Here is a 5922-nt window from a genome sequence, read left to right as displayed (position 1 = left end):
CAGCTCAGCGGCTGCTCAGCTCGGGCTGGACTCGAACCGCTGTTGCTCAGAGCTCAAACTCTTGAGCGAGCTCTTAACCAACTGAGCCACTCGGGGATTGTAAATTTTTAATACTATAAAATATAGAAATTAAAATGTGGAAGTGTCTGAATTATTTTAAGTCATATCATTATGAGGCATTTTTCCTGAACCAAATAATGCCTACTGATTGTAGAGCTGCCAATCCCTGTAGGCAGATACATCATATAGTCCTCACAGTCCAGAACTCACAAGTGAAGCGTGGACAGGGAGAGGGCTAGGGGATCCAGTAATCCTCTTTTTTCAATAGCCAGGGCATGCTTGACTTCTATAGTTATTGTCTGTGTTAAATATAAATTTAATGATTTGCAAATATGTAAGGGTGTTTATCCTGCTCTTCCCTAATCTGGATTCCCCGCCACACACACACACACCCCAACTAATGCATCCCTCTGCTTGGACAGGCAGAGAAAGCCCCTTTCCAGGGGCCACTTACATAGACTATAGTATAGATTGCATTTGTAATTCTAAGTAGCAGTCATTTTATACAATGTCTTTGCAAGTCAATCTATGAAGAAAGTGTTAGAAAGTGTTAATCATTTATGGATTAAACTGCAGCTTGTAAATTAACTATTTCTGTTCGCAAGTAATCACACTTGAAATTGGCAGGAAACTGCCAAAACAAGAAAGACTAGAAGAGAAATTTGCAAGATACTTGATGTAAATGAATTGACAGTGGTTTAATAAATATCAAGAGGCTCTAGTTCTAGTCCTGGCTGTGCATCCCTTGAGCAAATCATTTAACTCCTCTGAGTTCTAGTTTTCTTGTCTATAAAATGAAGGCATTAGACTAGATTCTCTCTAGAGTCCTTCAGAAGCTTATGTTTCACTACTCTCATTTGGTTACATTTTTTTTCCTCAGCAAGAATGTACAGTCTTCTCAATAATTTATTACAATTTACCCTCCAGAATAAGGAGGAAAAATGAAGTTGTATACCTGAAATGTTCAGCTCCTAACACTATAAGTGTGGAAGCCAGAAAACATTTGACACTGTCCAGGCTGAGTTAGTGGCTGCCCTCTTGGATTCATTTGTTAGCAGTCAGTCCGCTGTGCACCTGATTGAGACTAAATTTTCCAAAGGTTGGATAGAAACAGAAGCAATGTTTAGGTGGTGGTTAGAGGGGACTAGTTTTGTTAAAATGAGAAAGACTCACTTATCATTTGTTTTGTTTTGATTTGTCCTCAAAGACATTAAGTTACTGAGACAGAGTTGTACCTCTGAAAACATGTTGCATATCCATAAACACTTTATCTCCATAGGAACTCACTGATCCATAGCTCATGATAGAATATAGGTACTTTTCATTTAACTCTAATTTTTGCGTATAGACAAACCACCACTGTTCAGAAATTGTGGTGAATTTCAACAAGATAATATTTTACTTGGATTAGTATACTTACATTTGTGTGGGTTTTTTTTTTTTAAAGGACATCTTTTTTTTTTTAAGATTTTTATTGGGGAATTGGGGGATGGGAACAGAAAAGTTGCTGTCCTTTTGTTCTTCAGTCTAGTTGTGGAAGACGTTGCTTCACTGGCCCAAGTTGGCACCATCATTGCGCTCTTCTCTGGCGAGNCCGGCCCCTCGCGCCCCAGCCGGGACCTGCCTGCGAGGGGCACGGCGGGGGGGACGGGCGCCTCCCTCCCGTTACTCGGTCCGCACCGCCTCGCGGCCGCCTTGGCTTTCCTGCCCCGCCTCGTGTTCCTGCCCGCACTCGCCTGCCTGCTCCCCTCCCCCCGGCAGGCGCACAAGTTTCACCCTCCATTTGCTTTTCCCGGTGATTACTCTCCTCGGGTCTCCCCTACACATCGCGCGTGACCCCTCCCCACCTTGGCCTTTTCGGATCGAGAGCCCCCCCAGCTCCTAACTGGAGCGCCACGCCGAGCCCTGCTGGACGCCTGCCGGGAGGCTTCCCAGCTCCTGCCCGCCTGGCACGCCGCCCCGCGCCCCCCAACACCCCGAGGCGCCCGCCTTCCCCAGCTTTCGGGGCCGTCTGTCCGTCCCTCCCGCCCCAGATCTTGCCTCCTCCCCGCCCTCCCACGCCCCTGCTGCCGCGCGGCCTCGCGCTTGCCCCCCTGAGCCCCGCACTCCTGCCGGTCCTGCCCACCCGGCTCTGTCCAGTGCGCCCTTCTTGCCTCGCGGCGTAGGTTCACGCTCCACCCCTCCCGGTTCCCCAGCCCCGAGCTTCCCCAGCTATCCTCCTGCGCCGCCGCTTCCTCCTTTCCCTGCCAGTAGTTGAAGTGGAGCTGCGGCACCCCCCTGGCGGATCGGGTGTCCCTGCCGGGCGCTGGAGCTGTCCGGCCCTCTCTTTTTTTTTCCCCTACCGGGGAAACGAAGGGGTGAGCGGCGGGGCCGGGGTTTGGCTGCGTGTTGGCTGAGTGCGACAAGACAGCGAGCGCGGGCACTGGAGGCGCCGCGGCGGCCGTGGCCGCTCGGGGCGCAGCAATAGGCAGGTGTCTGTGTCCGGGGGGGACGCACGCCACGGGCTCCTCGGCTGGAGACAGATTGTGCAGGAATGCGAGGAATGCACCAGGGGCATAGTCCAGAGGGCCCGCCGCGGCTGCCCTAGAGCCTTCCTGGCCCAGCTCCCGCCGTGCAGCCAGAGGTCACCGGAGCATCTTCGGAGCTGGTGAGGCTCGCTTCACTCCTCTCCTCCCTTTGCCTCTTCATGCGGCAGAGAGGGCGGCTGAGGGGAAGCGCGGCAGTTCTGTTGGGCTTCCTCTAGCCTTTCGTTTGGGTTTTTGCTGCATTGGTCTTCAGGACCGTGAATTTGGGGCCGATGGCAGCGTAGCTAAGGCTATTGATCATTGCACAAGGTTCTTGGCAAGTTTGGTTTGCAAGGTTTTAATTGTGCCTAGTTTTTCCGGGGGTTTTATGAAAACCTGCAGGAAAGGGTGCAGAAGGTTCTTAGAGTAATGAGCTTGCAGCCAGCATATTTTAGCTCTATCAAAAAATGTCTGTTAATGCTCGTGGACGGGGATGTACTGCAAAAGAGATCTTGAATGCATCGCTTTGCTGTCATAAGAATTGTAATTTTTCTTGTCATACTGGGCTGTGTTTAGACCTCTTATAATATATAATGAATAGAAACAGAGAAGCAGTGTTTGGTCAGCGATGGGACAGATAGAACTGTCTGGTACAGTTAAATTCGGGGCGTGTTAGTTACCATTGAAAGTAACACGGGAACAACACAATCATGTATATTTAAAGATGTAATTTATTAGTCGAGGTAGCAGTTCTTTTTTTGTTGTTGTTACTGCGTTTGAAAAAGCAATAATAAACAGCCCTACAACTTTTAAAGAATGGTAATTATTAATGTGTAAAATCAATAATGATCACTTTACATTTTTGGTCAAATTTTATTTTCTTTAATGCAGAAAAGCAAGTTTTTAACAGAAGATAATTTTCTGGAATTGGTCTTAGATTCTTTTATTTTAAATGGGAAGGTAGAAAACTGTTTCTCTTTTTCAATGCAGCATATTGCTATCAAAGTATCTTTCTGGTGCCTGTGTAACAGTTATGGAAAATGGGCAACCTGAAAATGAGAACAACTGATGTTCAAAATAAGTGTTTCTGGATGTTGAAAAGCATACTATGTGTGCTTTTATTTGACACAGTTTGCTTTGGAGTTTGTTTACACTTGGTTATTTTGTGTCAGATTCAGGAATATAATAAGTTGGTTGTCTAGCTGTCTTTCAACACTCACTTTGGGTGGGTCAAGGGCATTGAAAAGTATAAGATGAGTTAAGGACCTAATGGAAAGGAGAAATAGAAGAGGAAAAAACTGAGCTGGGAAAGATTGTGTGTTTTGCCTGCTACACTGTTTTTCAGGTATGTCCATAATAAGCGGACCTCTTAATTTAGAGGTTTAGCTCTAAATTAGAGTTAGCAACACTGTAGGATATTGGGAGGTGTTTGTAGATGCCAACAGGAAACTTATTATGTAACAGTATCACATTACAGCAGAGTTTAACACGTGCTTATTTGATTTGATGTGAAGATTAGAAGTAAAAGCATATTTAGTTTCTGTTACATTAGAAATTGAAATAACCCATTCAATATATAGATAATGCATATACAGGATTGGCTGTGCAAATAGTTTTACTCATTCAAGTAAAGGTAGGCTTTACGTTAGAAATGTATTCTATTATAGATGCTTGAAGAGAGAAAGTGTTAAACAGGTGATCACAATTGAAAACAGCATGCACTGTGTTTTAACTAAGTATTGAACATTCCCTCCTCCCACCCCACCCCCCACTATTATATAAGAAGAAGATGCTGCATTTCATATTTTATATGTTACACTGAAGATTCTAAATTGGGGAACTAAGTGTTCAGTTATCTTACTTATCTATACTGTATTTGGAGGGAGATGGGGAGCAGGATAGTGATGAGAGCATAAGAGAACGTAAGCAGAAAGTAGGGGCAGCTGGCATTTATCCAGAAAGATATACGTGTGTCATGGTTGCATTTACAAACTGAATAAACCAAAATTTCATTCTGTGAATAGTTCTAATATTGTAATTTGAATTTAAAGAAACTACAACCAAACTCAGTTTAAAGAAAAGTTTAGCAACTGAATGACTTGCGTATTTTGATTAAGTCTATATATAGTCAGAAATGCAATTTTCTTTTCTGAGCTATACAAATTAAGGAAGTAAATTTAATTAAGGATTTTAAGTCCACTTATTAAAAAAATCCAGTTATTGCCAATTTTAAAACTGAATGATTTTCATGCTGCTGACCAGGGATTGATTTAAATAGAGAATTTTCATACCCTAAATGATGCCAACTCTTTTGGTAAGTCCAGCCCCTCACCTTGAAATATTAAGATATTTTGAGAATGCTCTGTAATGTAATGGGTTTTTGTTTGTTTTTTCTATCTCATTCAAGAGGCAAATTCCTAAATTGCTTAATTCTAAAATGGACATCATTCTTAACTGGAAGATAAAGTAGAGGCTATTGTTCTAGGGTTACTCTAGGGCATAAACATCCATGGAATTGTATGTCACTTCGGGAAGTTGCATTCATGCCTTCTCTGTACTGGGATATGATAATTCAGTGTGTTAGATGGTTTTGTAGTGCCTTTCCTGCACTGAAGGGGGAAGAAGAATCTGAAACATAACACCAGTGGACTGGATATGTTTGGAAAATTAGGTAACTATTTCACTCCCAAACTGTGCCTACAAATAGCGGCAAACAGAGAAAAGGTAATAAAACTTGAAGCCTACCTGAATGTAATGCTTCAAACACTGCCAGTAAGTTATGATACCAGTCAGCTGGTCAGCTTGATGTCCAGTAGTAAGAAATAACAGGCTTCTTTTAGGGTAAGGAGATCACGTCCTCAGTCACAAAGACCAATAATATATGTGCTTGCTGGCTTCATTTGAAAAGTTGTACAATATTCAAATGTTGCTCACATTACCACTTTAATAATTCAATGGAATTATGTTAATCTTTTGGGGACAGTGTTACCATAACTGAATTATATGATGGTGCACTTCAATTAAGCTTAGAATACCGCAGGTATTCCATTTGTCATTGGTTTAAGTTGTTTTTTCTTTTTATAATTTAGATTTACTTTTATTTGATACACCAATAAATGTTGGCTACCTTGCTGATCATTTTATTATTCACAGTCTTCATAATGTTATAGCTTACTATGGCTCATATATAATGATTGATAACAGATGATAAAATGTTTTCAGAGATTGGATTGTAAATTTTTTTGTTTGTTTGTTTGTTTTTGTTTATTTTTTTTAGCTGAGCCATCCTGCTACCTGTTGGCAGCTCAGCGGCTGCTCAGCTCGGGCTGGACTCGAACCGCTGTTGCTCAGAGCTCAA

At 42.9% G+C, this 5922-nt stretch overlaps 1 protein-coding gene across 1 annotated transcript in view; it reads left to right on the top strand.

Annotated features, from left to right (window-relative positions):
- The first annotated feature begins 2618 nt into the window (after window positions 1-2618).
- The window catches only part of PKP4 (plakophilin 4), a 228135-nt gene continuing 224831 nt past the window's right edge, over window positions 2619-5922 (top strand). The window contains exon 1 of the mRNA XM_019636845.1: window positions 2619-2707. The gene's annotated coding sequence lies outside the window, so the exon portion shown is untranslated. The remainder of the gene's footprint in view (window positions 2708-5922) is intronic.

This window comes from Hipposideros armiger, unplaced genomic scaffold (assembly GCF_001890085.2).
Source record: "Hipposideros armiger isolate ML-2016 unplaced genomic scaffold, ASM189008v1 scaffold_30, whole genome shotgun sequence".
Classification (NCBI taxonomy): domain Eukaryota; kingdom Metazoa; phylum Chordata; class Mammalia; order Chiroptera; family Hipposideridae; genus Hipposideros; species Hipposideros armiger.
This window is presented reverse-complemented; position numbering and strand designations above follow the sequence as displayed.